General features: G+C 54.2%; 1 long non-coding RNA gene across 2 annotated transcripts; it reads right to left on the reverse strand.

Annotated features, from left to right (window-relative positions):
- Window positions 1-6,015: 6,015 nt before the first annotated feature.
- Window positions 6,016-7,583, reverse strand: LOC103352493 (uncharacterized). 2 transcript variants are annotated; one of them, XR_007914820.2, is made up of 3 exons: window positions 6,950-7,583; window positions 6,404-6,497; window positions 6,016-6,253 (listed from the first exon to the last, which is right to left on the reverse strand). It is a non-coding gene; the product is annotated as an uncharacterized lncRNA (long non-coding RNA). The 2 variants fall into 2 exon arrangements; XR_007914822.2 differs by having other exon boundaries at window positions 6,404-6,517.
- Between the last annotated feature and the right edge of the window lie 13,658 nt (window positions 7,584-21,241).

Here is a 21,241-nt window from a genome sequence, read left to right on the forward strand (position 1 = left end):
TAAATACACAGTGACTGGCAGGCTCCTCCAGCCTCCAGTACCACCACTGCTTCTCCCTCTGGTGCAGGCTGGGCCCCACCTGCCCCTGGTTCCCGGCTCTCTGCTCCCCTCTGGTGGAGCCCTGCCGTACCTGTAGCTCCTTGCCCTGCCCCGGTTGACTTCCCGAACAGCTGCCAGTCACAGCCAAGCAGGTGAGTATTCCCATAGGAAATGAGGAAGGGGGTGTGTGTGTTGATCCCTGTATCTGTCGTAGGGATAAAAACAAGGAAATGGGGACCCAGGGGAAGCAGTGTTTATCCAGCCCCTGTGAGCATCAGGCACTGATCGGCCGCTTCACTGTGATGGTTCATGACTGAGGCCGGAGAATTTGAGTGGCTTACCTGAGAGTGAATAGGCAGGATCCGAACACAGGGCCATGGCAAGCCGCTTCCTCTGAAACACAGAGGCGACCCGGCAAAGAGGTGACAGGAGTTCTGGGTACAGCAGGATTGGTCGCCCCCCAACTCACGCAGCTGGGTACACTCTGATGTCTTCCTGTTAATGGCAGGAGGATGAAGGGTGGAGACCTAATTTAATGGTGGCTGTAGTCTAAGGGGTGGGGCCGGTGGGCGGTCTTTGGGTCCTCAGGGGCGTGTCCTCCGAGGGTGGGAAGGAGGGAATGCACTCAACTCCTATAGAGCTTCCTGAATCCAAGGGGAGGGATGTCAGAGGGTTCCTAGAATGCCCAGCAGGGGGGCAGGGTCCTCATCACCTGCTCAACACCGGGGAAGCAACATCTGTCACCTCTAGTTCCAGCCACAGCCGGGTCAGGGAAAGCCTGGTTTGGAAGCAGGGGAGGGGAGGCTTCTGGGAAGGGAGACAGCTCTGGGTCTCCCTGTCTCATCCATCCGAGAGTTCAGGATGACTGTGTCCTGTTCCTGATCCGACCCAAATCCCTGCTCCAACTCTCTGGGGGAAGGCTGCTCCTGGGTGGGGTCTGGGTCATGCATAGGGAAGCACAGTTTATCCCCTAGCTGGAAAACCTGTCTCCCTCCTGGCCCCAAAAGAGCACAGAGGTGGTGCCAAGACCTTGTCCCTCAAGCTGAGAACTTTCTCGTGGGTGCGGTGAGCCAGGTTGCTGGCCACGGGAGGAGGACCCCCAGCCATCATGGCGACTGTGTCCCTGTGGAGCTGGTATGGTGCATTTCCCAAAGACTGCATTCACTCCCAAGCACAGTGCCAGCTGTGTGTGGACATCTGGTCATCGAGGCCCCCGAGGCCCTGGACGTGGCCACCAGTACTTTTAAGAAGCGCCTTGCTGCCGTGGCTCAACAGGCTAATCCTCCGCCTTGCGGCGCCGGCACACCGGGTTCTAGTCCCGGTCGGGGCGCTGGATTCTGTCCCGGTTGCCCCTCTTCCAGGCCAGCTCTCTGCTGTGGCCAGGGAGTGCAGTGGAGGATGGCCCAAGTGCTTGGGCCCTGCACCCCATGGGAGACCAGGAGAAGCACCTGGCTCCTGCCTTCGGATCAGCGCGGTGCGCCGGCCGCAGTGCACCAGCCACGGTGGCCATTGGCCATTGGAGGGTGAACCAACGGCAAAGGAAGACCTTTCTCTCTGTCTCTCTCTCTCACTGTCCACTCTGCCTGTCAAAAAAAAAAAAAAAAAAAAAAAAAAAAAGAAGCGCCTTGCATAGCGTGGGGCTGCGAAGCGGCACTGGTGCAGTCACTGGGTTTGCACTTTTGCAGTATCTGGTGCTCAACTTTTAACTCTCTCTGCATTTTCCAGTGAGATTTGGGCTTGACTAGGCAGACCTGGATTTCAGTTCAGAATCTGGGAAATTTGCATAACTTCCCCGTACTTCAGTTTGACATCTGTAAAAAGGAACAAAACATTGGTTTCCTGCTCAAATGCCCATGGAAAGGATTAAAGCAGATTAAATACATGAGGGCTTCAAAATGCTCATGAGGGGGCTGGCGCTGTAGTTCAGCGGGTAAAGCCACTGCCCACAGTGCTGACATCCCATATGGGTGCCGGTTCGAGTCCCAGCTGCTCCTCTTCCCATCCAGCTCTCTGCTGTGTCCTGGGAAAGCAGTAGAAGATGGCCCAAGAAGAAGCTCCTGGCTCCTGGCTGTTTGGGGAGTGAACCAGCAGATGGAAGACTTCTCTCCCCCTCCCTCTCTCTCTCTTTCTCCCCTCCCCCCACCTCTGCCTCTCTGTAACTCTCTGCCTTTCAAATAAATAAATAAATCTTAAAAAAAAAAAAAAAAAAGCTCATGAGAAAGGAAAGTCAAAGGTAAGCTTATCTTGGTGCAAAGAAATCCGAAATCCACGGCTTCAGTTTTCACGATGTGCGTTTTTCAGGAACATTTCAAGACATCGCCACGTAAACCTCTTAGCCCAGCTCCTGGCATGTAGTAGGTGCCCCGCAAACACAGCCGGACTCCAGCTGAGTTTCACAGTCCATTTTCTCCTTTTCATTTGGGTTTGGTTTTATTTCACTTACGAGAGATTGATTTCCCTGCTGTGGCTCATAACTGACTGCTCCTCTCAGGTCTGACACAGCCTTACTTTTGAGGGTTTCTTTTTTTTTTTTTAAAGATTTATTTATTTATGAGAGAGGGAGAGAGAGCGAGACCTTCCATCTGCTGATTCACTACCCCCAGATGGCCGCAACAGCTGGGGCTGGGCCAGGCTGAAGCCAGGAGCCAGAAGCTTCTTCCAGATCGCCCACCTGGGTGGCAGGGGCCCAAGCCCTTGGGTCATCTTCCGCTGCTTTGCCCAGGCCGTTAGCAGGGAGCTGGGTGGGAAGTGGAGCAGCCGGGACATGAACCGGCGCCCATAAGTCATGCTGGTATCAGAGGTGGTGGCTTTCCCTGCTACACCACAACCTTGGCCCCCACTTTAGAGTTGTGTTTTCGAGGATGATTTGATGGAGTTGGGAAGCAGACAAACCGGTTTTTCCAGCCGTGTCACCGTGCCTTGGCTGCCAGCTTTGCCCGCGGTGGTGCCATGAACATTCCTGGATGGTTCTGAGTGACCCAGTTCCATAAAATGTCTGAAAACTGATCACCGGATGTGCAGAGTGGCAGCTGGTGAAAGGTTCATTCGCCAAATATGTATGTGTGACCTACGATTGAGCAAGGCCCTGGGCTTGCCGTGGGCCCAGTGGCCGGTCTGACGTGGATTCTAGCTTCTGGGGTTTCAGGGTAGGGGCGGGGCCCGCGGGAACCCCTCTGCGTGCCCCCTGGATCTACTCTGGACCCTTCTTCCCGCACTCTGAGCCCAGGGGTCGCCAACCTCGATGGGCCACATGTCCTCTAGTGGGAGGCACCAGCAGGAGCAGGGGAGGTCGGGACACCAGGCACAAGGTTCATGGACTTCTTGTGATAGCGATCGACAAGGGGCCAACACGGAACCCACACAAGATTTATCGGGAACTTACACCCGTGCATGAAGATGACAGCAGCAGAGCAGAAAGAGATCAAGGGGTCTTCAAGGGGCTGGGGAGGTGTGGCCGGGTCCCCTCAGTCTCTGGGCCCTCCCACTCTGCACACGGCACTCCAGTGTGCACCTGGCTCTGTGTCCTGCGCAGGTGCGTTTGCGTCTTTTGCACACTACACACCCAGCCACCTAGGTCCCATTTATTTACTTTTGAAATATTTATTTAAAAGGCAGAATGACAGAGAGGGAAAGGAAGAGACAGAGAGACAAATATCTTCTTCCCTCCTACTGGTTCACTCCCCAAATGGCCACAACAGCCAGGCAGGGCTGCATCAGGCAGACTCCAAGAGCCAGCAACTCCATCCAGGTTTCCCACATGCGTGGCAGGGGTTCAGGGAGCCATCCTGTGCCACCTCCCAGGTGCATTAGGGAAATGAGGAGGGACTGCACTCAGATGGCGCTCTGATATGGGATGCAGGTGCCCCCAGCAGCAGCTTAACCTGCTGAGCCACAGCACCTGCCCGCACCCTCCCCCAACCTGAGGGGAGGGGCTTGCTGGGAGCTCCACCTTAGAACCACGGGGGTAGGAAGAGCAGGTGAGAGAGGGCGGGGAAACAGGGAAGCAAAGCTGGAAAGGCACAGGGGACCAGGCTCTGCAGGTCTTGCGCAGTGGGCAGGGCTTGTCCTATGTTAGTGTGGGAGCTCGCTGCTGGGAAGGCGTGTGTGTGTGACAATGTGTAAGTCTGCATGTGTCTGTGTATATATGCATAGGTGTGTATGTGTGTGTGCATATTTGTGTAGGTGCACGTGTGTACATATGCATGTGTGTATACATATGTCTATGTGTATGTATGTATATGTACGTGTATACCCGTATTTGTGTATATGTGTGTTGTATGTATGTATGTGTATATTTGCACATGCCTGTGTGTATATATGCATATGTGTGTATATTTATGTATTTGTGTGTATGTGTGTTGTACGTGTGTATATATTTGTATGTATATATGTATTTGCATGTATGCATGTGTTTGTGTGTTGTATGCGTGTATATGTGCATGTATGTGTGTAGATGCGTGTAGATGTGTATATGTGTGTATTGTGTATGTGTATGCATGCTTATATGTGTGTGTATGCATGCACATGTGTGTATATAGGTATCTGTGTATATATGCACATATATGTACGTATGTATATATGTATGCATGTATATATGTATGTGTATATATGTGTGCCCTATGTATGTATATGTGTATGTATATGGGTGTATGTATTTATGTATTTGTGTGGATGTGTGTATATGCATGTATATATGTATTTGTGTATATGTGTGCTGTACATATGTAGATGTGTGTATGTATATGTGTATATGTGTAGATGTATATATGTATTTGTATGTAGACATGTATTTGTATGTATGTTGTATGTATTTATGTGTGTATGTTGTGTCTGAGTGTGTGTGTGTGGGCACTGTGTGTGTGTGTGTCCCTGGGCGTGTCTGTGGGCCGAGCAGGGATGCTTTAAGAGTGGGGTTAGAGGCAGAGACATCAGCGGGATTTCCGTGCTGAGGAGAGGACGGCCTAAGCCCTCCTCGGCCCCGTGGGCACCTGGGCCGGGCAACTCTGCTGTGGGAGTTGCCCGGTGCCTGCTGCAGCCTGGCCTCTGCCGATGCCAGCGGCACCCTCAGCTGAATGTGTCCAGAGTCTGTCAAATGCCCCCTGCGGGGCCAGCTCACCGGGGTCGAGAACCCTGCCCTCCGGCCTCCGATCTGGCCGTGACTGTGGGCTGGAACCCGGGCTGCCCGGCTGTGAAGTGAGCCGCGCTGGTTCCAGCCAGCAGGCGTCTCGAGGCTCGGATTGAAAACCGCTCATTGGCAATTCAGTATCGATCGGTCTGGGCAGGCTGCTTTCGGGCACTTTTCCCTGGTGGCCAATTTGTCCAGGTGACACTGTCCCGAGGACGGCGGCTTCCGGAGCTCTAAATAACAGGGTGTGAACAGGGGTGGGGGGAGGCCTGGCTGGGCAGGAAGTGAGTACTCCCAGCAGGTTCTGTCCTCACCCTCGGGGTCCGTGGCTTCCTGGAACATCCTTCCCTGCTGGGCTCACGATCGGTCCTTTACCTTAAAGAGCAGCCACTGGGTAGATGCCCGAATTGGAGACGGAGCCCCCTGCTCCCTGCCCCAAGCTGGGCCACTCCCTTTGGGTGCCTGAGACCACAGCCCGCTTAGTGCACTCAGGTTAGAACAAAACACCATGGCTTGTAAGCAACAGAAACTTCCCCCTCACAGTTCCGGGGACCAGGAAGGCCAAGATCAAGGCCCTGGCGGGTCCGGTGCCTGGTGAGGCTCTGGTACGCGGCCATCTTCCCACACAGGGAGGGGCGGGGGCTCTCGGGGCTCCAGTCCCCTGGTTGATCACCTCTCAGAGGGCCCGGCTCTTAGCCCCAGTGCCTTTCAGGCTGGACTTTAAACACAGGAACTTGATGGAGGGGACACAAATGCTCAGACCACAGCAGAGCCCTGCAGGACACGGGGAGGAGTGGACACACAGCGCTGCTGTTGCATCTGGAAAATCCACGGGAATTCTTTTCTTTTTTTTTTTTTTTAAGATTTACTTATTTATTTGAAAGTCACAGTTACACAGAGAGAGAAGGAGAGGCAGCTGGGGGGGGGGGTGTCTTCCATCCGCTGGTTCACTCCCCAATTGGCCGCAATGGCCGGAGCTGCGCCAATCCAAAGCCAGGAGACAGGAGCTTCTTCCAGGTCTCCCGTGCAGGTGCAGAGGCCCAAGAACTTGGGTCATTTTCCACTGCTTTCCCAGGCCATGGCAGAGAGCTAGATCAGAAGTGGAGCAGCCAGGACTTGAACTGGCGCCCACATGGGATGCCAGCACTGCAGGCGGCGGCTTTACCCGCTACACCACAGCACAGGCCCCTCATTCCCCCTTCTTTTCCCAAGGCTTCAGAGGAGCTGTCCTGAGCCCACCTGTGAATGTAGTATCTTTGTGCAATCCTGGCAGGGAGCGGGGAGGTGGCGACAGATGACAGGGCTGCATCCTTACTAGTTCGCTGCGAACACCCTTTAAAAATTTGTGGAGAGCTGGATCGGAAGTGGAACAGCCAGGTCTCAAACCAGTGCCCATATGGGATGCCGGCACTGTAGGCAGTGGCTTTATCCGCTACACCACAGTGCCAGCCCTGAGTGGTGATTCTTAAACTTGGCCCTCACCAGAATCGGCTGTAAGGCTTGCTAAAACACAGTGCTTCTGATGCGGTGGGTCTGGGGCGCAAGCTCCCTGGTGGTGCGCTGGTGCAGGCACCACGCTGTCAGAAGCACGGCCTTAGACACATCCTAGAGCTAAAAGCCATCTAAGGAGGGATAGAAGGTGGGCCTAGTGGTTAGGACACCGCATCCCACAGCAGGGCACCTGGGCTTGATACTGGGCTCCAGCTCCGGACTCCAGCTTCCTGCCCCTGTGCACCCTGGGAGGCTGGGCTGATGGCTCATGCGTGATGAGTCCCTGCCACTCACCTTGCTCGGGTTCCCGGTTCCAAGCTTTTGGCTTCAGCCTAACCCCTGGCCGCTGGGGCATTTGGGGAACCAGCTGGATGGAAATTCTCTCTGTGCACGGGTCTGTCTCTCAAAAACAAAGACAAACAAACAACAACAACAACAACAAAAACAAAACAAAAAACAAAAGAAACAAAACAAAAAACCGAGAATCCATGTGGTGTGATAAGCAACGCGGAGGATTGGTGCCACCTTGGAAGGCTGCAAGGTTTTGGGGTCCCCATGTGGTAAAGGATGGTTTGTACCTGAAAACGCCCTCCAGCCTTGACCATCGTCGGCCTGGTGTCCTGACTCCTCAGCTGGCTGAAGCCTGGTTCTCCATCCTGGACAGAGGCCCCAGGGCTGCTGCCAGCCCAAGCCCAGGGGGTGAGGGGTGACAGATGCCTGGGACCGGGAGGTTTCCAGGAACGCGGGACTCCTAGTGCTAGAACTCGGAAAGTCCAGGACAAACCCAGAGGAGCTGGGACGAACTGCTCCCTCCCCACTGCTGCGCCCAGCCCCTGGGAGTCCTGCTCCATAGCCCCGCCTCCTGTCCTGCCCATCCAACCAGCAGATAGAAGATCTCTCTCTATCTCCCCCCCACTCCCCATTGCTCTGCCTTTCAAATCCATAAATCTAAAAAAAAAAAAAAAAAAAAAAAAAAAAAAAAAAAAAAAAAAAAAAGTCCCTTCCTCGTCTTCTCTCTGCCTGCCAGCTACGGACTGCAAGTTTGTATCTTCCCGGTATGTTGCAATCCTGACCCCCAATGGAAGGGAGGTGGAGGGTGAAAGAGGCCCAAGGGAGCTGCCTTTCCCCTGTCTGCCACATGAGGGCGCTGCTAGAGGCCATCCTCAAGGAGCCAGAGGGAGCTCTCCCCAAACACCAAGTCTGCTGGGGGCTTGATGCCGCGGAGGGGCGGGGTCCCAGGCTCCAGACCTGTAGGAGAAATTTTTCACACAACCCTCTTCCTTTGTAACCTTTCTATTACAGCAGCTGAATGGACCAAGGGACAGCCTCAGCCTCCGCTTCCCTCCCAGCAGGCCAGTTCCTGTGCGGGTGCCACCAGCGGTGGCCTCCAAGCTCAGATCTTTAGATACGCCTTTCCCTCCTCTGCCGTCCCTGGTGTGCCCTGTCCTGTTTCCTGGGCCTGCTGACCCTTCTCGGGCTTCTGGTCCCCCGTGAGAGTGGACGGGATGGGACGAGGTCATCGATGGCCATGGGTAATGCCAATGGGATTATGAGTCCCTGGACCGTTCGGAGCACAGGAGAGCTGTCCCCTGGATCCTGGAAGGGAAGAGGCCTTTGGATGTTCTAAGGTCAAGCACCACAGGCCATTTGCACTGCTCTGGGAGATCTCCCCCAAGGCCTGTTCCTCTGCCCGGAGCATCCTGGACCTGCTCCCGAGAGAGTCACATCATGGGGATTCTGGAGAGACCTGGGGCTTCTGGAATTTTCCTTCTGAGATTCAGCTTCCTGTGAGTGGCTGCTGGGCAGTAAGCAGAGGCAGGTCCAGGTTTTGGTGGGGCCTGAGAGATCCTCTCTCATAGAACAGACACAAATGTACAGATAGAAAATGCACGCAGGGCCTTGGGAGGGGCCTGGGGTCGGGGGCCCTGGAGTTTAGCTGCATGAGCTTACTGGTCAGCCCACCTGTCCTGGTCAGCAGCCTCCACATGGTTCCCGTCCTCAGGTGATCCTGGGGTCCCGTGCGGTGTGGGAGGGTGCAGGCAGGCGGGCGCGGGACCCAGTCCTGGCTTTGTCCCTGGCCAACTACAGCACCCGAGTCACTCTGTGGGCCTCAGGCTCCTCTTCTGCAATCAGCTGGGGTTGCTCCTGACGTAATTACTCTGCCTCCTGCAGCCTCAGAACTGAATTCAAACGACTCAGGAGCCCCTTGCACCTGCCAGGACAAAAGCAAGTGCTTAAAGTGATGGCCAAAAAAAAAAAAAAGGAAAGCTTTTTGTAACTTAAGGATCCACTTCATAACGTGTCATTTGACGGACCCGCCACACTTGAGAAAAGTGCACTTGACCATGGGCCAGGGAATTCCTCCACTTGTCTCAAGAGAGTCTGGCCTCTGCCATGGTGGCGTCAGTGCCTGGTCCCTGGCGGGGGGGGGGGGGGAGGAGAGGGTTGGAGGCTGCCCCTGCCACCCAGGAGCGTCCCCCACCCCCCCAGAAAGACACGGGGGAGGCAGGGAGGATGAGGAAAGGAAAGAGGGCCGGGGAGGGGTTTTGTCTTCCTATCCTGGGTTCAGGGTGCCCCACAGAGGGGAATCTGGTGTAAGTGGAGTTAAGTGTGGGCATCTCTTTGCTCCTCTTTCTTTGAGGGGGTCCTTTCCTCTATTCCAGACGCTTCCCGTGGTCCCAGTCCCACCCTGCCTCAGCACGCAGGCCTTCCCTCTCTGTAGGGTCACCCTTGACCTCCCAGCTCCCAGCCGAGCCCGCCTCCATCAGTCCCCAGGCCCAGGTGACAGGCAGGTGGGGTGGGAGGTGGAGGGAGCTGACAGAGCTCTGAATGTCCTTCCCGGTACCTTCACTCTCTGGAAAGCAGTTGTATCTAAAAGAATTTCTGTGGCCACCTGCACGGGTTCTCGGGGCAAGGAAGCCAGTCTGAAACCCAGCGGCTGAGGGTCACCCCCAGAGACCACTGCTCTTGGGAGTCCTCGAATTCCCTGAGTGTCGAAATCTAGGCCAGGAAGGAGGGGCACGGTGGGGCAGGGCATGGGGAGGGGGAGGGGAGAGGCTGTTTGCAGGTGCATCTGTTAAGGGGCTGATGCCTGCTGGTTGGAAGGCAAGTCTTTGGGACTGCAGCAGGAGGACTGGCAAGGGTTAGGGAAGTTAGGGGGAGCAGGGTGATGAATGGTGGGGGGCGGGGGAGGGACATGGACATGTCCTCATTTGGTGGGAACTGGGGAATTCCCAAGGCTTTAGAGCCTAAGAGTGCTGCTTTTAGGAACAATGGATCTGCCAGGGATGTGCCTGCTGGGTTGGACAAGGGAGTTCGGTTCCCCAGGGACACAGGGCTGGGTGGGGCACAGCGATGTTGCTCCAGTGCAATTAGGCCTGGGGTCCCAACAGAGCGGCTGGAGAAGACAGTCAAGACCCTCACGGTGGCCGGCGCTGTGGCTCACTAGGCTAATCCTCCACCTTGCGGCACCGGCACACCGGGTTCTAGTCCCGGTGGGGGCGCCAGATTCTGTCCCGGTTGCCCCTCTTCCAGGCCAGCTCTCTGCTGTGGCCCGGGAGTGCAGTGGAGGATGGCCCAAGTGCTTGGGCCCTGCACCCCACGGGAGACCAGGAGAAGCACCTGGCTCCTGCCTTCGGATCAGCGCGGTGCGCCGGCTGCAGCGCACCGGCTGCGGCGGCCATTGGAGGGTGAACCAACGGCAAAGGAAGACCTTTCTCTCTGTCTCTCTCTCACTGTCCACTCTGCCTGTCAAAAAAAAAAAAAAAAAAAAAAAAAAAAAGATCCTCACGGTAATATAAGGATCCCACAGGACGCCGGGGTGGGCTGCCTGCACAGTGATGGGTGGCAAGATTGAGTTGGGGTAGCCGAAGGGATTCTTGGAAGCAGCTGTCTCATTCTTCACTACTGGTCTATTGCAAGTCTTTGTCCATACATCTTTGTAAACTTGTGTGAATTCCAAAACAGCAATTAGCATATCAAAGCATATATGCATGTAAGCTTTTGATAGACTCTGACAACTGTTATTTATTTATTTTACTTAATGAAAACTTTTTTGTTTTTATAGATTTTTGATCTTTGACATATTAATTGTAGCTATTTATGGGGTACGGTGTGACGTTTCAATACGTTGTGTATCGATCAGAACATCCATTACCTTAGACATTTATCATTTCTTTGTGTTGGGAACATTTAAATCCCCTCTACCAGCTACTTGAAATATGCAATTAATTGCTGTCAACCATGGCTACCCTGCTGTGCTAGGGAACATCAGAGGGGCTGGTGCTGTGACTCGACCTTTCAAATAAATAAATATTTTTTTTTTAAAAAGGAACACCCGAATTTACTCCTCCCCACCTGTACCCCTGGGTTACACTCTCTGTTCTCCTTCCCCTACAGCCTCCCCAAGATCTGGTAATCACTATTCTTTTTTTTAAATTATTTATTTGAAAGGTGGAGTTACAGAAAGAGAGAGAGATCAAGCTTCCATCCATTGGTTCACTCCCCAGATGGCTGCAATGGCCAGGGTTGGGCCAGGTCAAAGCCAGGAGGCAGAACTTCTTCCAGGCCCCCCCCCCCCCCGGGTAGCAGGGGTCCACGCACTTAGGCCATCTTCTGCTGCTTTTCCCAGGCCATCAGCAGGAAGCTGGATCAGAAGTGGAGCAGTGGGGACATGCACTGGCGCCCATATGGGATGCTTGCGTCGCGGGGGGTGGGTTTACCTGCTGTGCCCCAGCGCCGGCCCAGGTAACCGCTGTTCCACTCTCTACGTCCATGAGACCGACATTGCAGCTTCCACAGATGAGTGAGAACACGTGGTATTTGCCTTTTGCCTCACATATCTCCCTTAACGCCACGCCCTGCACCCCCACCCGTGTTGCTGCAAGGGACGGGATTTCATCCCCGTGGGGCTGAGTCGTCTTCCTTCCCACCTTTTCTTTCTCCATCTGTCTGTTGATGGACAGCTGGACTGATTCCAGATCTTGCTATCATGAATGCTTCTGCAACAAACACACAGGAGCAGCTGCTGCTGCAACGTGCTGGCTTCGTCTCCTTTTGGATACAAACCCAGGAGTGGGGTTGCTGGACCGCGTGGCAAATGTATTCCCAGTTCTTGGAGGAAATTCTAGACTGTTTCCACGATGGCTGTACTAGCTTGTGTCCCACGACCACAGTACGAGAGCTCCCCTTTCTCTCTCTCCTCGCCAGGATTTGCGATTGTTCGTAGTTTGGACAATGGCCGTGACCGCTGGGATGAGTTGAAGTTTCCTCGGCTGATCTGTGGTTGTCTCCTTGACTTAGCGTTCCCTGATGATGAGCGACGTGGCGCGTTTTTTCATATATTGCATAGACATTGAGAAATGTCTGTCCCATTTTAGATTGGATTACGGTTATTATTATTTGCTGTTGATTTCCTTGGATTTCTGATATGTTCAGGATACCACGCCCTTGTCGGTTTGCAGCTCTTCTCTCCCGTTCCGCAGGCTGTCTCTTCGCTCTGCTGCCTGGTTCTCTCCCTGTGCAGGTGCTTCAGTCTGATGTGACCTGTCAGTCTTCGCTTTCTGTTCCCTGTGCTTTTGGATGCATATAAAAAAAATTGTCAGGCCGGCGCCGTGGCTCACTAGGCTAATTCTCCACCTTGCGGTGCCGGCACACCGGGTTCTAGTCCCGGTCAGGGCGCTGGATTCTGTCCCGGTTGCCCCTCTTCCAGGCCAGCTCTCTGCTGTGGCCCGGGAGTGCAGTGGAGGATGGCCCAAGTGCTTGGGCCCTGCACCCCATGGGAGACCAGGAGAAGCACCTGGCTCCTGCCTTCAGATCAGCGCGGTGCGCCAGCTGCGGCAGCCATTGGAGGGTGAACCAACGGCAAAGGAAGACCTTTATCTCTGTCTTTCTCTCTCACTATCCACTCTGCCTGTCAAAAAAAAAAAAAAAAGTGGAGCAGCTGGGACTCCAATCAGTGCCCATGTGGGATGCTGACATCACAGGTGGCGACTCTACCCACTAGGCCACAATGCCAGCCCCAGGACTTCAGAACTCTTAATAGATAAAGTGTACAGCAATAGATCTGACAGGAATTCTTTGTGTTGGAGAAACATTTTTATTGCAAAGATGAGTGGTATAATACATTTGATTTCATTAAACTAATAATTAATTAAAAGCAATAATTCAGGTTGAGCATTCCTTAATGTGAGAATCTGAACTCCAAAATGCTCTGAATCTGAAATCTGAAACTGACCCTCAAATATTTTCACATTTCAGATTTTGAGCTTAGGAATGTTCAACTGGTAAATTCTACCAAATATTCCAAAATTCCAAAAAAAAAAATTTCCAAAATCTGAAACACTTCTCATCTAAACACTTTGGATAAGGAATACTCAACTTGAACTTGTTACTGTTTGTTGAGAGCTTAGCACATGTCAGGGCCTGGGATGCATGCACTCACATGTTCTCTTGCATAACATATGCTATGCAGTCATATTGTACATTATATACTACATGCTGTTTGCCGTGTTTTACATTACTACATGTCGCATGTTATAGATCACATATTGTAGTCAGGAGGAAACTGGCAGCTGTATCTCTTTTTATCTTATTATTTCTTTATTCAAAAGGCAGAGAAACATAGAAGGGGGTTGCTTAGAGAGAGAAAGAGAGAGATCTCCCACCTGCTGGTTCACTCCCCAAATGCCCACAACAGCCAGCGTTAGGCCAAGCCCAAGCCAGCAGCCAGGAACTCCATCCAGGTCTCCCCCGTGGGCGTCAGGGACCTAAGCACTCGGGCATCTTCTGCTGCCTTCCAGGGTGCGCATTAGCAGAAGGCAGAATTGGAAGCACAGAGTAGCTGGGACTTGAACCAGGTACCCCAGTATAGGATGTGGGTGGCCAAACAGAGGCTTAATCTGCTGAGCCACACTACCTGCTCCTGTATCTCTTTATCTCCCCTTCTTTAGAGAATGTTTTATTTTTAGGAGATTGTCCATGTGTGTGCATGCGTGTGCATATGTACAGTGTATCATGATCGGGCTGATGGGTACATCCAGCCCCTCAGACGTTTGCCGTTGCATTGTGCATTTGTTCCAGGTGACCTGCTAGGGCTCTGCCAGCTCAGGGTGGAGAAGGGAAGGAAGTGACCCGTGGCCTGGGAAGAGTGGTGAGGCTGTGCGGTTGTTGGCTCGGTGGACACCTCAGATGCAGCCCTTCTGGCTCTGAGTGGGGTCACCTTGCATCCTCGTGGTGGGCAGGAATGGAATGCTGGGAGCCATCTTCCACCGCCTTCCTAAGTGCAGTAGTAGGGAGCCGTGTGGGAAGTGGCGCAGCCTGGACTTGAACCAGCACTCCAATATGGGATGCTGATGTTACAGGTGGCGACTCCATGTGCCACAGTGCCTGCTCTCAATTCACCCACCTTGAGGGCTCATCTCCCCCAGGTGTTCCCTGCACCCTCCTTGGCTCTCTTCTGGCTTCGGGTGAGCCCCTCCAAGCTTGCCTGTGATGCTGAGTGGGACTCCCCTCCAGTCCCAGAGTCCTCTGCCCTCCTTCTTGCCGCCCCCAGACAGATCCTGCGATGAAGAAGCATCCATGGCTGACCCCTGCCATCTCCCATCCCAGCCCTTCAGTGGCTCCCGACAACCACTGACGGATCAAAAGCCAAACCGAGCTGGTTATTACGTGCGGGGAGCATGGTGCAGGTGGAGGTGGAGACAGGAAGTAGCACTTCTCCTGGCTGCCTCCTCCCAGCACACACGCCTGATGGGTTTCACCATTTCCATTTGCAAATACGGCTAGAAGGAAGCAAAGCAGATGTTTGCCGGGGGTGCTAGTTAGCGAACAGTATGCTTGGCATTTCCCACGAGGGATGACTGTCAACCCCAGAGAACACACAGCCAGATGCGAGGGTCACAGGGCACTGGGTTCTTCTGGCCCACCCAAGGTGGCACAATCTTTTTATTTATTTATTTGAAATGCAGAGGGGGAAAGAGAGGGAGGGAGAGAGGGAGAGAGAGAGAGAGAGAGAGAGAGAGAGAGAGAGAGAGAGATCTTCCACCTACTGTTTTACTCCCCTAATGGCTACAACAACCAAGGCTGGGCCAGGCTGAAGCCACAAGTCCGGAACTCCAGGTCTCCCATGTAGATGCAGGGGCCCATAAACTTTCCCAGGCGCATCAGCAGGCAGTGGGATCGGAAGTGGAGCAGCCGGGACTTGAACCGTCCTCTGCAGGCAATGCTGGTGTTGCAGGCTGAAGAGACTTAACGCCCTGGCCACAGCGTCGGCCTCGAGTGATCATTTTCTTGCTTGGTGCGCTACGGGACGCTCTCTTCTCTTCCTTTCGTCCTTACTGTTGGCTACCCTTGGCCGTGATCATGACCTCAAATCTGTTTTCATAAACTCCTCGAGGACCAGAGGGCCAAGCACATGGAGCCCCTCCTGCAGGTGACCCAGGGCCAGCAAACGTTTATTCTCTGTTGCACCCGCAGGTTTCCGCGTGGTCATCGCACCCCAGGGAGTGGGAGACACCACGACTCTCGTTTCAGAGATGTTACGAAACTAGGTCAGAACCTCACAGGGTCCACGGAGGGAGCAGGACTGGCACCCAGGCCTCCTCAAGGGGCGATGCTTGTTGAGCTCCACCCCACACCCGTCTCTCCAGGGAGGGTCCAGGCCTCTGGCTCTTTCTCAGGATCCCCTCATTTGAATCCCTCCCTGTGCACTCCTCAGTGCCAAATGCGAGGGGCTTGGAAGCGCACCTGCCCGCTAGACAGTGGAGAACTGGTAACTGAATGATTTTTGCAGCAACAAATCCTGCTTTGTAATCCACTCCCGTGTTAACGCTTGCGTGCGGCAGGAGGGGGGAGGTGTGACTGTGAGGGTTCACGCTCCCTGCCACTGGCTAGCTTTGGAGGATTTTCTATGACATTCAAAACATGAAGGGGAAAAAAAAAACATAACCCCAAACCGCTTTACTTTTATGAGCGAGTAAGCATATTTCTGTATCAGTCTCCTCTTCAAATGTTCCAGTTTGGGCTATGGGTTTTAAAAAAGGCACTTTTTTTTTTTTTTTGGCCTTTTTTTAGAGAAACAAAATGGGCTTTGAATGGTGGCGTCATCTGTCATTCTTTGTCCTGTAAAGAAAAGGCTGCATCTGGACTTGAGAGCTCAGGGTGGCCCATTGCAACCGCGTGAACAGGACTGCAAGAGCCCCTCCAGGGCAGTCCCAGAAAGCAGCGGAGGGCAGCTCACGGGGAAAGCACTGCCGTCACTGGGGCCTGCGGTGCAGCCCACAGACACGTGACCAGGGACCCAGATGAAGCTGGGCTGAGTCAGGCTTTCTGCCGGCCGCGGAGGCACTGGCTAAGCAGAAAGCAGAGCCCCAGGAAGCGCTTCCCTGGCTGGGCCCCCTCCTCCCTGCTCCTGGGCACACCCCAGCCCGAGGCCCGGGCTCAGATCTGCGGCCAAGGCTGCCCCAGTCCTGGGCCTGCCTCCGTGAAGTCTGACCGTGGTGGAGGGAAGAGGGTGCCGAAAGGGAGGAGGGGGAGAGGACCACGGGACTGGTTGTGCATCCACGGCGTGGCTCTGTCCTGGGTGCCTCAAGCTGCCACAAGCCCGTCGGGGAGATGGGTTTCACATTTTCTCCCAAACCCCAGCGGTGGGCCCTGCATTCGGCTTTGGAGGGAGGGTGTGCTCAGCTTTTTCCAGGTCAGCAGTCAGAGAAATGAGGCACTCTGAGATCCACATTCCAGGCGGGTGTTGGCCTTCGCGGTCAAGGTGCTGGTTAAGGTGCCGCAGTCCACAGGGAGGTGCCTGGGTTCAAGTCTTGCCTCTGACTCCAGCTTCCCGGTAATGCAGACCGTGGGAGGCAGTGGGGACGGCTTAAGTGGTTGGGTCCCTGCCACCCACGTGAGACACTGCCTCCGAATTTGGCCTGGCCCAGTTGTGGCTGTGGGAGATCTTTCTGTCTGCCTCTCTCTCATCTATAGATGTACAGAATATAGATAGATATACAGATATGTATAGAATGTAGATAGATCTCTATCTATATATACACACTTATTATACAGCATGTAAATATAATTATATAATATATAAACACATTATGATATATACTATTTACTATACATATACTATATGGATGGTAGACATATATATATACTATATAGAATATATAACAATACATTATTTCATTATATAACAAATATATTTACATATTATACAGTAAACATAATCTACATAAGATGCAAATATGTCTCTATGATATATATGATACATAAGTATTTATGTTATACGTGTAAATGTTTATATACTGTGTTATTTGTAATTTAATATTGATGAATCCTCACTACACAGGGTGTAGACACTTCTCTGTATACAGCACACAAGCAATTTGCAAGTCCGTGCGCCCTGGCCTGGGGGTCCCTCTAGCTCCTGGGTCAGCCGTCTCATCTGAGGCTGCGCAGGGCCCCTGCCAGGCACATCATGACGTCACAACCACAAGTGGAAGTTCCCCTGCGCCGGGGCCCAGCTTAGAGTGCCCCCCGCAGGTGTCACGTCTCAACGTCCACGTTCTACCTGTGGGTTAAATCCCTGCCGGGGTCTCACCCAGGGCCTGGTTCCTTCTTGGTCGCCCCTCGGCTTGGGTCATCTTGGGTACGCCCCTTTCCCTCTCTGACCTGATTTGCGAGTCTGATGGAGCGAATTCTAGAACTTTCCTGTCCGTGAACGTGTTTTCCTGCTGCTGCATAGCTGGTGTCTCGTGAACACTCCGGTTCTTTCTCGCAGCATGGGAAGCGTTTTTCCCACAGGGGCAGCCACAGTGCTTCTTCCTCAGGTTTCTAGGGTGCGGCAGAAGATTTGGGGTATTTTCCCAGCTCGCCCCCTCACTCCCACATCCACCTCCGCGCAGCGGCTGGAGGGCGGGACTCCTGGCCCAGCCCACCAGCCCCTGATCTGGCCACCTGCACCCTGAGCAGCCAGTGGTGAGGGTGGAGACCGAGTCACGGAGCCCCCGAGCCAGGCTGGCCCCTCAGTGGTCCCTCGCTCCTCCACCACAGCTGTCACTCACTCTCTGTGGGTGTTTCCTCTTTAGCACCCTGCCCACCTGCCCCTGGCCTGTAACAGACACACGGTTCAGGCCCCCTGCCCTGCGCAGTTGCCTCTTGCCCGGCTGCTGTCTCCGTCAGCCTCACACATCCACCGCTGTTCTTGCCTACGCCCGTGGGGGCACGAGTATCCCTCCCTTTCCAGGTCATCCCATTCTGCTGGCCACATAGCCTGGCTGACCAATCCCACCCAGCCTCACCTGGCTGCTCCTGCTACAGGCAGGCCAAGTTCAGGGGCCCCTGCCTGAGCCTGGCTCCCACCTCTGCGCCGCTGAGTTCCCCTCCAGGACCTCTTTCCCAGAAGCCTTCTCTGCCCATGGCCCAAGTCAAGAGAATGGGCACCTTGAGTGCCCACCCAAGCCCTCCTCCGTCCCCTTCTCGGTCCTCTCGGGAGAAATGCTGGGGATGTTTGCAATGGGTGAAAGCCCTCTCCCGTTTCCTGCCCTGGAGTTAGGAGGAAGTCCTATGCTAGTGGAAGGGAGAGGGGCCTGGCCGGGTTTTGCAGGCAGAAATCAAATTCTTGTGGCATGAAACACACAAACCAAGCTCAGCAAAAGTCTCGGCACTCGAGAACCCTCTGGCAAAGCGTGGCCGCGAATTGCTGAGTCACTTTGTGGCCCTGAGTTCTGCTTCGGGGTGTTGCTGGGGTGGTAGCCGTTTTGGAAGGAAATGATTGCCCAGAGGAAAGACAGAGCAGTGTCTTACTTATCTCTGTGTCCTCAGTGGCGTCCAGCTGACGTCCCGACCTTTCCCACGCTGTCGTTACCAACGGTGCTCTGCAGTATTGGGGTTTGCAGTTAAAGCCCACACGTCCCGTTCTTGCCCGTGGAGATGGCCGCTGAGAAGTGAGCAAGAGTAGGTAGAGCTTCCGTGAGAGCTGTCTCTAAGGCGTTGGTCCCTTTTGGCCCTTTCCCCTCTTTGCTGCCTGGGGTTGAGTTTCCTGGCTTCCCAGGTGCCAGCCGCGCCTAGGTTGGGTCTTCCCCTTCCACGCTGGCCTTGGGTTCTCTGTGCTTCCCGGGGAACTGTGGGCAAGGGGGGAGGGCTTGCTGGGCTGCCCCACGCCCAAGGAGCAGAATCGCTGTTGGCTGTCTCTGAACGAGGGGAGCTCCGGCTGCCACCCAGGAGCACAGTGTAGGTGCGGGCGTGCAAGGAGTTCATCAGTCGAGTGCCCACGGCTAAGATGACTCTGGAGCTAGAGCTGAATCCTGGCAGCACTGGGTGACTGACGTCCGTGAGGGTTTGAGCAGCCCGCTGGCTGCTTAAAAAGGTACGAGTTAAATAAAGGAGGTGGGCCGTGTCGTGTGCAGTGGGTTCAGCCGGCATCCCATATGGGCACCAGTGTGTGTCCCGGCTGCTCTGCCTCCCATCCGGCTCCCTGCTAATGTGCCTGGGGAAGCAACAGAGGATGGCTTAAGTCCTTGGGTCCCTGCACCCACATGGGAGACCCGGATGCAGTTTCTGGCTCCTGGCTTTGGTCTGGCCCAAACCTGGCTGTTGTGGCCATTTGGAGAATGAAACAGTGGCTAGAAGATCTCTCTCTCTCTCTCTCTCTCTATCTCTCTTTCTCTCTCTTTCCATTGTTCTGCCTTTCAAGCAAATAAACAGATAAATAAGTCTTGTAAAAAGAAGAATATGCTGGGCTGGCGCCATGGCTCACTTGTTAATCCTCCACCTACAGCACCAGCATCCCATATGGGCGCCGGTTCTAGTCCCGGTTGCTCCTCTTCCAGTCCAGCTCTCTGCTGTGGCCCAGGAGGGCAGTGGAGGATGGCCCAAGTGCTTGGGCCCCTGCACCTGCATGGGAGACCAGGAGGGGGCGCCTGGCTCCTGGCTTCGGATCGGCCCAGCGTCGGCCATGGTGGCCATTTGGGGAGTGAACCAACGGAGGGAGGACCTTTCTCTCTCTCTCTCTCTCTCTCTCTCTCTCTCTCTCTCTCACTGTCTATAACTTTGCCTGTCAAATAAAAAAAATTTAAAAAAAGAATATGCTTTCAAAAACATAATGAAAAGTACAACTGCATCACTCTTCAGAAAAAGAAAGGAAGACGTACAGGGGCCTAGAGAGCGCCCACAGAGTGGAAGGAAGTCAGAAGGAGTGGATGAATGATGCAGAGACACAAAAGCTAGCGTGGGTGAGCCCTATCAAGAAAGGCATACGTGCGGCCATATTCTTGCACCTGTGGCCTCTCATTTCAAATTTAGCTGCAAAGGGTCAAGCAAGAAAGACCTGGACTTGGATGTGGGAGCTATAGGACCACACACACAGCAGGGCTGCACACAGTGGGACTACACACAGCAGGGATGCACACAGGGGAACTGCACATGGGGGGCTGCACACAGTGAGACTACACACAGCAAGGCTGCAAACAGTGGGACTACACACAGCATGAATGCACACAGTGGGACTACACACAGCAAGGCTGCAAACAGTGGGACTACACACAGCATGGATGCACACAGTGGGACTACACACAGCAGGGATGCACACAGAGGGACTGCACATGGGGAGGCTGCACACAGTGAGACTACACACAGCAATGCTGCACACAGTGGGGCTGCACAAGGTGGGGCTGCACATAGTAGGACTACACACAGCAGGGATGCACACAGTGGGACTGTACATGGAAGGACTGCATACAGTGGGACTGCACATAGGGGGCTGTATACAGTGGGGTGCACACAGCAAGACTATACACAGTGGAACTACACACAGCAGGGCTGCACACAGTGGGACTGCACACAGTGGGACCACGCATGGCGGGGCTGCACACAGTGGGTCTGCACACGGCAGGCTCTTCTGCACAGACTGGGTGGAGGAGTCCCCAGGCCAAGGCTGGGAGGCACTGCTGTGCCCGTGGGCAGAAGCTGCATTGAGGCACTGTGGAGTGAAGCTGCAGCTTTGGGTGTGCACCTACTTGTAGGCAGGAGCTTGGAGGCACTTCCTCCTCAGGTGCTCTCCGGGGTGCGTGTCACTTGCCTGTGTGTGTAGACAGTGAACAGTTCCATGTGTGCATGTAGGGGTGGGGGTGGAAGAGAAGCCAGGCTCCAAGAGGGGAGACAGCCTGGGCGCGGGTGGTGAGAGGCTAGGGACTGACCAGCAAAGGGAAAGGCAAGGCTGGGGCTGTGTGTTCCTAAGGCAGTGAACTCCGTCCACCACTGCCGTCTGCAGCGAATTCCGTCCACCACTTCCGGCTGCAGTGGACTCCGTCCACCACTTCCGGCTGCCTTCTCCTCGCCTGGCTCCTCCCAGCAGGGGCTGCAAACCTGGGCTCTGCCTCCCGGAGTCCAGCACCTGCTGCACCTGCTGCACCTGCTGCACCTGCTGCACCTGCTGCACCTGCTGCTGTCAGTTCAGGCTCTCAGGGCGGGAGACCCCTGCGAGCAGGCACCTGATCTGATTGCACTTTATTTAACTTCAGGCCGATGCCCTCTCTGTGTTTTTGTTCCATTTCAGATTATTTTAAGTTAGGAACGTTTTGTGTGTTTCTGGTC

Source organism: Oryctolagus cuniculus, chromosome 12 (assembly GCF_964237555.1).
Source record: "Oryctolagus cuniculus chromosome 12, mOryCun1.1, whole genome shotgun sequence".
Taxonomy (NCBI): domain Eukaryota; kingdom Metazoa; phylum Chordata; class Mammalia; order Lagomorpha; family Leporidae; genus Oryctolagus; species Oryctolagus cuniculus.